At 39.4% G+C, this 11,778-nt stretch overlaps 1 pseudogene; it reads left to right on the forward strand.

Annotated features, from left to right (window-relative positions):
- The window catches only part of LOC113456199, a 17,248-nt pseudogene extending 6,733 nt beyond the window's left edge, over positions 1-10,515 (forward strand).
- The last annotated feature ends 1,263 nt before the right edge of the window (positions 10,516-11,778 follow it).

Raw genomic sequence — 11,778 nt, forward strand, 5'->3', positions numbered from 1 at the left:
GTAGACCAGGCTGGCCTCGAACTCACAGAGATCCGCCTGCCTCTGCCTCCCGAGTGCTGGGATTAAAGGCGTGCGCCACCACCGCCCGGCTGTATCATTTGTTTTCAGTGGCAGGTGATGCCACTATATGCTGACCTGTGTCTCCAGTAGTCTATTGTAAAGAGTATCTAGGCGTCATGGGTATTGCTGGACTGGAGATAAACCTGTGCATGTTCTCACTACTTCCCGACTCTCTCAGAACAATGGCGGGCAGCTCCTACCTATCGTGTGTCATGACCCATCCCCGTGACACACAACTGTTATTCCTTACCGGTCGAGTATTTGTGAAGCACTGCCTCGTTTTCACCGTGGTCTGTGCTTCTCTGACTGCAATGAGTCTCATATTATTAGCCAGTTTTGTATCAATGGGTCTTTCAGCCATGTTTGGCTGCTCTTCTCCCTAGTTTGTAAGAGATCCTTAGGTATCTCTTCTCCCGAGGGGACCTAGGCATCATTTCTCTGAGATTCACTCCTATGACTCTATTTGAATCTACTACTTTTGCTATATGATTACCAAGGCCTGGCAACTTCTGCCAACACCAGTTCCTGCCAGGTGATGGCAGGTGCTTCTGCTGAACTGGTCCTGATTGGTTTGTGCTGGACAGTGCTGAAGGTCCTTCCCTCTCTGGTAGGGACCTTATCTGGGATGGGGGAGGCTCTCCCTACATTACCTTCCCATCATGCCTCTGGGGCACCTACACTAAAAGGATGCTGCATTTGCATGCTCTTCACAAACTTCACCTCTTCACATTTGCTGGTGCTCAATGTTCCTGAGCAAGTCACAAGGCCATGCCCACATTCCAGGAAGTGACCAAAGCATCCACTTCCTGATGGAGGATCGGCCACCACTTGCTCAGTGTCTGGATTTCGTTTGTTGTTTAATTCTAATTCATTGAACCATTCCATGTTTATATTTTTCCACTGAAATTCTTGGATGCAATAATCTTTTAAAAGTATTTTTATTGAAGAAAGGGTAGTGGAGAAAAATATATAGCTCAATAAAAGCAATTTTAAAAAGTATTTTTATTAAAAATCTGTAAGAAGAGACTTTTTTTTGTTTTCTGACCTCCCAGACCCGAATAATCACAGAAAAGCTATATTAATTACAGCACTGTTTTGACCAATGGCTCAGGCATATGTCTAGTTAACTCTTACATCTTAAATTAACCCATTTTTATTAATCTGTGTATTGCATGTGGCCATAGCATTACCTCATTTTCTAAAGGTCTTGTTTCTTCAGTGGCTGCCAGGAGTCTGATTCTGCCTTCTTTCCTCCTCTATCTCTGTTTGGATTTCCTACCTTCCTATATTCTGCCTGCCATAGGCCAAAGCAGCTTCTTTATTAACCAATGGTAAAAAAAAAAAAACAAAACAAAACAAAAAACATATGCATAGCATACAGAGGGGAATCCAACATCAAAAATGTGCTTCATACAACAAATTTTGATCATGTTTCCTTCCCCCAACTCCCTCCAGATCTTCCCCATTTCCCTACATATCCAACTTTATTCTTTGTCTCTCCCAAAAACAAACAATGAAAGCAAGAAGCAAAAACAAAAACAAGCAAACAAAAAGAAACAAGCCCCCGCCCCGCCAAAAAATCCAAACAAACAAACAAGAGACCATAAGATAAAAAAAAAAAAGTCAAAAGAAAGCAAAATGAAACAAAAAGACCACAAGAATACCACTGAGTTCATGTTCTTTTGGCCAAGCACTCCCGGACATCGGACATCGGATCTGCCCTGAAGTAAGGCTGATACACTCAATGAGATGCCATTGGAGAAACAGATGTTCCTTTTGCCAGCAGGCATCAATCACAGACAGTGTCTGGTTAGGAGTGGGACCCAATGTCTGCTTCCTCCTCCCAGTGCTGGGACCCATCTGGCTTAAACTTGTGCAGATCTTGATAACGCTGCCAGTCTTTGTAAGTTCACGTGTGTGTATCAGTCCCGTTCTGTCTGGAAGATGCTGTTTTCTTGGGATCATCCATCTTCTCTGGCTCTTAGACTCTTTCTGCATCCTCTTCCAAAAAGACCCTGAGCTCTGAGAGGAGCAGTTTGCTGAAGACATCTTGTTTAAAACTGAGTGCTCAGCCTGGAGTGGTGGAGTACACTTTTAATCCCAGCACGGAAAGTTGTGCCAGCCTGGTCTACAGAGTGAATTCTAGGACAGCCAGGCCTCACAGAGAAATCCTGTGTCAAAAAACAAAACAAGCAGACAAAGACTGAGTGATTCAAGGTCTCTTACCTCTGTACATTGTCTAGCTAGTTGTAAGTCTCTGTATTCTCCCATCTTCTGCAAGAAGAAACGTCCAATGACAGCTGAGTGAGACATTGATCTATGGGTGTAGTGGAATGTCATTAGGAGTCATTTTCTTGCTATGATCCTTAAGAAGAACAATAGTAGTAAGTTTTCTCCTAGGCCCATGGTATATCTTGTTTCAGCTCCTGGTCACTTCAGCAGTGTCAGATACAGGGCCATCTCATGGAATGGTGCTTTAAATTATTATCAATAATGATAATAATAACAAAACCCTGTGTTTGGTTACTCCCATACCATTTGTGCCACTATTGCACTAGTATGTCTTACAAGCAGATTGCATTGGTGGGTGGCAGGGTTGGTAGCTGGGTAATATTGGTGATTACCTTTCTCCTCCAGTATCTTCCAGTACCAAGACTGGTAATCAGTAGGAGTGAAGCTTCCAGGTTGGTACCATCTCAATTTCTCCATGTTTGATGACATTAGTGCTACCTTCAGCAACAGAGCCTTACCATCAGGTTGTGGAGGGCAGCAGTAGCCTTGGTATTAGCTTGTGATGTATGAGGGCCCCTTTGGCCAAAGACTCAACAAGTTGTAACCCATTCCTGACACTGGAGGTTTTAGTTGCTGACATGAGATGCTTGTTGGGGCATTCTCTTCCCTATTATTTAATGATACCATTTATATTTTTATACATATGTTTCATATATTTATATATTTTATGAAGCTTTTACTAGAGTAGGTTTCCATATGGTTTTTTAAATGGGCTTTAGTATTAGCTGTCCCTGCCCATATTTAAGCTTTAGCTTTCTCTCTCTTTCCCCTCCCTGTTTAATCCCCCTTTACTTTCCTTAGCACTTTGCTCTATTTACCCTTCCTTGGGAGATCCACTCCTTGGCCCTGGTTCCTTCTGACTAGGTACTAACTTCTGTGGTTGTATGGATTGTAGCACACACATAAAAAGCTTAGGTGGTAACATTCACATTTAAGAGAAACATATACAATATTTATTACTTAGCAACGAACATCTAAGCTGTTTCCAATTTCTGGCTGTTATGATTAAGAGCAGCAATGAGCATTATTGAGCGAGTGCCTCTGTAGTAGGATGTGGAGTCCTTTTGGTATTTTCCATTCCAACACTGATTTTATAGCAGCTGTGTAAGTTTGCAGTCTCATCAGCAATGGATGAGTGCTTCCCCTACCCCACATCCTCACCGGTATGAGCTGTCACTTGGGTTAGTAATCTTAGCCCTTCTCACTGATGCAAGAAGAAATACCATAGTAGTTTTGACTTTGATTTTTCCAATGACTAAGGATGTAAAATATTTTTTTTAAGTTTTTCTTGGCTATTTGTGATTTGTCTTTAGAGAACTCTCTGCTTAGTTCTGTACCCCATTTTTATTGAATTATTTGTTTCCTTGATGACAGTTTTTTTCATTTCTTTATATATTTTAAATACCAACCCTCTATTGGATGTGTAATAATGTAAAACATGAAGAAGAACTTTTCTTATTCTTTAGGCTGCTGCCCTGAAGGAATGAAGGTGAGCTTCATCATACAGAAGTTTTTCAATTTCATGAGGTCCCATTTGCTAATTGTTGATCTTAGTGTCTGTGCTATTGGTGTTCTGTTCAGGAATTCCTTTCCTGTGTCAATGTGCTCAAGACTACTCCCTACTTTTCTTTTCTATCATATCCGGGGTATTTGGCTTTATGTTGATGTTCCTGATCCACTTGGAGTTGAGTTTTGTGCAGGGTGATAAGCATAAATCTATTTGTATTCTTCTACAGCACCATTTGCTAAAGATGCTCTCTTTTGTTAGTATATTTTTGGCTTCTTTGTCAAAAAGCAGGTGTCCATAAGTGTATGCCTGTGTCTTCAATTCCTTTCATTTAAGTTTCTTTTAATATCCCAATAGCATGATGCTTTTATTGCTGCTATACCTATGTCATACAGCTTGAAGTTGGACATGATGGTACCACTAGCAGTTCTTTTATTATTCAGGATGTGTGTGTGTGTGTGTGTGTGTGTGTGTGTGTGTGTGTTTCCATATGAAGCTGAAACTTGTTTGTTTTTTTTTTAATTTCTGTGAAGAATTGTGTTGGAACTTTGGTGGGGATAACATTGACTCCATAGATGTTTTTTGGTAGGATGGCCCTTTTTACTGTATTAATCTTACCAATCTATGAGCATAGGAGCTCTTTCTGTCTATTGATATCTTCTTCAACTTCTTTCCTTGATATCTTAAAAATTTTATTTTACAAGTTTTCACTTGCTTGACTAAAGATATTCCAAGGTTTTTATTTTGGAGGGATATTGTAAAATGTTTTATTTCTCTGAATTGTTTCTCAGTCTGTTTGTCAACGGTATATAGGAAGATTACAGCTTTAGTGTTTTAATTTTGTATGCTGCTACTTTTCAAAAAGTATTTATTAGCTGTAGCAGTTTCCTGGTGGAGTTCTTAGAGTCTTTTATACACACAATCATTTCATCTGCAAATAAAGCCACTTTGGCATCTTCCCTTCCTATTTGTATCCCTTGGTCTCCTTCAACTGTCTTATTGCCCTAGCTAGGACTTCACACACTATTCTGGCCAGGCATAGAGTGCGTCTGATTCCACTGGAAATTCGGAGCTTCTCGTCACTTAGGTTGATGTTAGCTGTGGGTTTATTGTAAATCACCTTGATTATATTGAGGTATGCTCCTTATATCCATAGTGTCTCCAAGACTTTTATCAGAAAGAGGTGTTGAATTTTGTCAAAGGTTTTTTGTACATCTAATGAGAGATTATCATGTGAATTTTGTCTTCCGGTTTGCTTATGTGGTGGATTAAGTTTATTGATTGCATATGTTGACTCATCATTCTGTCTCTGGAAAGAAACCTATTTGATCATGGTGGATAAGCTTTTTTATGTGTTCTTGAATTCAGTTTGCAGGAGTTTTATTGAGAAATTTTGCATTTTTGTTCATAAAGGACATTGGCCTAAAATTTTCTTTGTTGTGTTGTTATCAGAGTAATAATAACTTCATGAAAAGAATTAGAAAATGTTCATTTAGTTTTTGTTTTGTAGAATAATTTGAAGCATATTGCTGCTGATCTTATTGAAATTCTGATAGCATTCTGTGTGGGATCTGTCTAGTCCTGTGTTTGTTTGTTTATTTGGGAAATTTCCAATTAATACTTCTATTTCACTGGTAGATATGAATCTGCTTTTACTTATTTGTTTTGGCAGGATATATAATATATATTATATATATAAAATTTGATTTATTTCTTTTAGATTTTCCAGTTTGGTAGAATGTAGATTTTTAAAGTATTTCCTTGTAATTTTCTAGGTTTCTCCAGTCACTCTTTTCTCATCTAATTTTATTAATCTTGATCTTTTATCTCTTTTTTATATCTATTTGGCTAATGGTTTATCAATCTTGCTAATTTTCTCAGATAACCAACTCTTCTTTTATTGATTCTATGTTTTATTATTTGTTTCTTTATCATTACTTTCAGTACTGAGTTTGATTATTTTTTCTCCATTGACTCATTTGGGGTATCATTTCTTTTTGTTGTCCTAGAACTTTCAAGTATGTTGCTAAGTTACTAACATAAGATCTAAAAGTTTCTTTGTTACAAGCACTTAAAACATGAACTTGGCTCTTAGAACTGCCTTCATTCTGTCTCACAGGTTTGAGTATGCTGTGTTCTCATTTTCACTCAATCCTAAAGGGGTTTTTATTTCCTTCTTGATTTCCATTATGAGCCATTTTTTAAATTCAGTAGTGAGTTGTTCAGTGTCCATGAGTCTGTGAACTCTCTGCTGTTGCTGCTGTGTTGGTATCCAGCTTCAATCTCTGGTGGATCTGATAGGATGTAGGATGTTGTTTCGGTTTCCTTGTATCTGCTGAGACTTGCCTTTTGTCCAAGCATGTGGTCAATTTTGGTGAAAGTTCCATGAACTGCTGAGAAGAAAGTGTATTCTTTTGTGTTGGGTGAAATGGTACATGGATATCTTCTAGGTCCATTTGAATTATGATTTTATGTGACTCCAGCATTTCTGTTACTGTCTAGATGACCTGCCTATTGGCAAGAATAAGGTGTCAAAGTCTCCTGTGATTGCTGTGTCAATATGGGATTTTTTTTTTTTAGCCATAATAGTGCTTCTTTTATGAACTTGGGTGCCCTGATGCTTAGTGTGTAAACGTTTAGAATTGTAATATCCTCTTGGTGGATTCTTTTTTTAAATGAGTATGTAGTGTTCTTCCCTATCTCTTCTTGTAAGTTTTGGTTTGAAGTCTATTTTGTCAGATATTAAAATAGTTATATCTTCTTTCTTGTTTCTCCCATCTGCTTGGAATACCTTTATCTGCCATTTTGCTCTGAGGTAATGTATGTTCTTGGTAGTGAAGTGTGTTTTTGGATGTAGCAAAAAGACAAATCCTGTTTTCTAATGCAACCTGTTAGTCTGTTTCATTTATTAGGGATTTGAAACCACCAACATCAATAGTTATTAATAGGTGGTGTTTATTGATTCCTGTTATTTTTGTTGTTATGGTATGAGTGTTCTCCCCCTTCTTTTAATTTACTGGATTTATGTATATATGTATGTATTTATGCATATAAGTATGTGTGTATGTATTTGTTTATTTAGTGAGTGAGTCTTTTTGGGTCTAGTTAACCTCTTTAGACTGAAAGTTTCCTTCTAATATCTTTTGTAAAGCTGGATTGAAAAATATAAATTGCTTAAAGTTAGTTTTACAGTGGAATATTTGTCTTTCTCTGCATACTGTGATTGATAGTTGCAGATAGAGGTTTCTGGGTAGTCCAGCATTCAGAGAAGCACACCGAGGCCTATATTAATTATATACTGGTTGGGCTATTACCTCAGGCTTCTGATTAACTAACTATTACATCTTAAATTAAGCCATAATCTTGTCTGCGTTAGCCACATGACTTGGTATGTTTTATCAATGAGGCATTCTCATCTTTTTTCCTCTGCATCTGGGTGATGACTGCAGACTGAACCTTTCCTTTGTCCAGAAATCTCCTACTCTGGTCACCCTGCCTATACTTCCTGCCTGAATACGAACCAACTAGTATTTTATTAAACCGATATAAGTGACAAATCTTTACAGGGCACAAAACCATTGTCCCACAGTACTTCTTTTTTTTTTTTTTTTCTTTTTGAAATAAGAACTCTGAATCTAATCTCATTTGTCTAGGTTTTTCTTTCCCTGACTATTATCCATAACAACTTGTAACCAACACTCTAAACAAAGACAAGCATCCATAATCCATTATTTTGGGAATGTGGGCATAGTTTTATAGGTGACTTCTTGTTGACTGGGGGCACTGATAATCTTATAAAGGATTATGGTCAAGTCCTGACTGGAATATTCTGTGAGGCTCGATCATCTCAGCCAGCAGTCTTGAAACTGTTCTGGATGTAGAACTCAGAGGATACTGCAACAGAGGTCCTCTGAAATGCTGGATCATGTGGGCCATCTGCTCCTATTGGAGATTCTTCAGGGGGTCTTCCTTGATCAAACCTGATTTTTCTTAACCCTGAATGAATCCACAGCCTCTCATTCCTGTAGAAACAAAAGTAAAACTTCTTCTCCAAAGTAACATATCTTTTGACTTAAATTTTGAAGTCAAACCATTTTCAAAATATATATGTTGGATTAATTCAGCAGCAACTATAATCAAATGTCTTTCAGCAGCTGTTGCTCCTTCCTCAGCAGTCAAACAATTCAAAGACAACATAATAACTTATGGTATCCAGATTCTCTGTGTATTTTCCATCTTTATGTGGCTTCATTTTAACTCGATTTATTTTATTTTTAATTTTTGGCTTTTTGAGACAGGGTTCCTGTATATCTTTGTCATGGAACTCACTCTGTAGACCAGGCTGTCCTGGAACTCACTGAGATCCACCTGCCTCTGCCTCCCAAATGTTGGGATTAAAGATGTGTGTTACCACATATAACTACTCTCTTCCTTTTTTAAGGACTTTATTCTTTTTCTTTTCTCTCCCAAGCCTACATAAAATTTTAGACACACTGTAAACCATTTAGAATTTTTTTGGTCTGAATCTATCTTTACTGTATATTTCTCTTTTTGTCTGACCATGTGAGTCTTTAATTTGCTAAACAATATGGTAGGATTAAAGCTGTGGCCTTGATGACTGGATCCACCCCATTCCTTGGCTTTCAGAGAGTCTAACTTCATGGCTGAAGTACTAGTGGGAGACATGTTTATTGTCACAACTCTGTGGAGTTTCAAGGTCTCTGCCACCACCAAGAAGCCTGTTGTGGACTACTAAAACACATTTACATGTTTGGTAGTGGGACCTCTTAAAAGAGCTGCAAGGTTTTTGTGGCTAATGCTGAGTCACGAAGCCTCTCTTAAATAAGATGTGTTTGCCTCTAGCAAACAGAGCCCATCTGAGAAAATACTGCTACCAAGAAGCCATGCTTAACTCTCTTTTGTGTCTAGAATTACTTCCCAAGCTCTCTCAGGTTTTATGTGGATGTAATTGTCCATGTTGGTAACATTTTGTAGACAGAGGTTTCTGTTATATCCAGTCCAGCAGCTGCCAGTCCCAAAGAAAGACACAGGGGCCTACATTAATTATATACTTGTTAGCATATTAGCTCGGGCTTCTTATTAACTAATAATTACATCTTAAAATAACCCATAATTCTTGTCTGTGTTAGCCATGTGGTACCTTTTATCATTAAGGCATTTTAATCTTTCTTCTTCTGCACTGGGTGACCCCTATACTTCTTGCCTGGCTACTAGCCAATAAACATTTTATTAAACCAATACAAAAGGCCGGCAAATCTTTACAGGTTACAAGACCATTGCCCACAGTAGATAGTCTTTCTGGAATAGTCGTCTGGGGTGGCATTTGTGGTCTCTGAGTTTGTAGAACATCTGTCCAGGCCATTCTATCTTTTAGAGTCTCCATTGCGAAGTCAGGTTTTATTCTACTGGGTCTGACTTTATATGTTACTTGGTCTCTTTCCCTTGCAACTTTAGTAGCCTTTCTTTTTTCTGTACATTTGATGTTTTGATTAGGAAGTTTCTTTTCTGGCCCTGTCTATTTGGTGTTCTGTATAGTTTTTGTACCTTGATAGTGTCTTCTCCTTTAAATTGGGGAAATTTTCTCCTTTGATTTTTGTCAAAAATACTTTCTTGGCTCTGTGTTCCTACCACTCCATAGAGAGCTACATCATCTCATGCAGTGCTAGCCTGGTCCCTGAGATACAATGATGAAGGTTTGAAGTGAATGGGTTTGGCCATATTGGGTGCTTTGGCAATGGATTGCCTTAAACTCTGGCAAAGTAGATATTGTTGCCAACAATGACCTTTTACTAACCTCAACTACAAGATCTACATGTTCCAATATGACTCTACCTACAGCAAGTTCCACAGCACAAATGAGGCTAAGAACAGAAAGCTTGGCAATGGGTAGGCCATCTTCATCTTCCAGGAGTGAAATCACGCCAAGATCAAATGGGATAATGTTGGTACTAAGTATATTGTGGAGTCTACTAGTATCTTTACCCACCATGGAAAAAGCCAGAGACCAATTAAAGGCCAGAAGCAAAGGGTCATCATCTCTACTCTTTAAGCATGAACCATAAGAAGTATGACAACTCACTCAAGATCCTCAGGAATGCTGCCAGCATTTATCCTCCTCAGTCAATGTCTTTCATGACAACTTGTGCATCATGGAAGAACTCAACCATGATCCATGCCATTACTGTGATGCAGAAGACTGTGGATGGCTCCTCTGGAAAGCTGTGGTGTGATGACTGTGGAGCTGCCCTGAACATCATCCCTGTATCATGGTGCTTCTGATGCTGTGGGCACAGTCTTCCATCACAGAGCTGAATGGGAAGCTCACTGGCGTGGCCTTCTGTGTTCCTATCCCTAATGTGTCTGTTGTGGCTCTGACAGGCTACCTGAAAAAAGCTGCCAAGTTCAATGATGTCAAGCAGGTGTGAAGCAGACTCAGAGGGCCCACTAAAGGGCATCCTGGACTACACTGAGGACCAGCTTGTCTCCTGAAACTTTAACAGTGATGTTCACTCTTCTACCTTTGATGCTGGCACTGGCTTTGCTCTCAATGACAACTCTGTAAACTCACTTTCTGATATGAGAGTGACTATGACTACAGCATCAGGATGGTGGACCTCATGGTCTTCAAGGAGTAAGGAATCCTGGACCACACACCCCAGCAAGAACACAAGAGGAAGAGAGAGATGGGTGGCTGCTGAGGAGTCCCTGTCAACCCCCAACCCCAAGTATCTCCCTTCACAATTCCCAATCTGGTGGTCCCAAAAGAAGCAGAGTGACTTAGGAACACTTCCTATTTTGAATACCATCAATAACATTCACAGCACCCATTCAAAAATATTTTTTTCTGTGCCTTTGACCTGGGTTTCTTCTCCTTCCCTGCAGCTACTTTTCATAGGGTTGATCTTTTCATAGTGTCCCAGATTTCTGTGGCTGGAATTTATTTTTTTAGATTTAACGTTTTCTTTGACTGAGCTGTCCATTCCTTCAACCTTGTCTTCAGTACCTGAAACTCCCCTTCCTTGTGGCTTTGGCTGTTAGTGAGGTTTTACCTCTGAGGTTTTGTTTAACATCCTAAGTTTTTCAGGTTCAGTTTTGTTTCAGTTTAGGCTTTTTTTGGTGATTTTATTTTTTTGTTAAATTTTACTTTTGTGTCTTAAAATGTTTTCACTATTTTACTCAACTGTTTGCGTTTCACAGTCTTCATTAGACCTTTGTTCATATCCTCTTTAAAGCCCTTGAACTTACTCGTGACTATTGATGTGAAGTCCTTGTCCTGTGCTAAACTGCTTTTCTGAGGGCCTGTTTCCCATAGGGCTGCTGTCTGCTGCGGGAGGCAGATTGTCTTGGCTGCTTATATTTGGGGTTTTGTGCTGGGATTTCAGCATCTGGAGTTGTGATGTTTGAGGTGGTCTTTAGTGTAGCTATCTGGTCTTGCGTTTGTTGAATGATAGGTGATTTAATCTTTATTTGCTGTTGCCCACTCTGGAGCCTACTCAGTGTGGTGGCTGTGGAGTCCCTAGTCAAGGGTTCCTATGGGTTGGCAGGTGGAACAAACAAATGAAGAAAGACTAAGAGGGAGAAGTGGGAATAAGCTATGGGGACCTGAGTCTGCACCAAGAGATGTGGATTTAGGGTGGGAGGAGGGGCCTCTGCAGGCATGTTGCTCCAGGACTCCAGGTAAATCTGGAGAGACTGGAATGAAGGACAAAAGGAAAGTGAAAATTGTGTCCCTGAGTCCCAGACCAGTGTACTCACTGGGGGTCTCTGTGTACCTACTGGGGGTGTCTGCTGTACCCACTGGGGGTCTCTGTCTGCTGTACCCACTGGGGGTCTCTGCTCAATAGTGTTTCTGAAGATGGCAGGTGACATAAAGAAATGGAGATGTGCTAGAAGGGAAG

This window comes from Microtus ochrogaster, chromosome 6, assembly GCF_000317375.1.
Source record: "Microtus ochrogaster isolate Prairie Vole_2 chromosome 6, MicOch1.0, whole genome shotgun sequence".
Lineage (NCBI taxonomy): Eukaryota > Metazoa > Chordata > Mammalia > Rodentia > Cricetidae > Microtus > Microtus ochrogaster.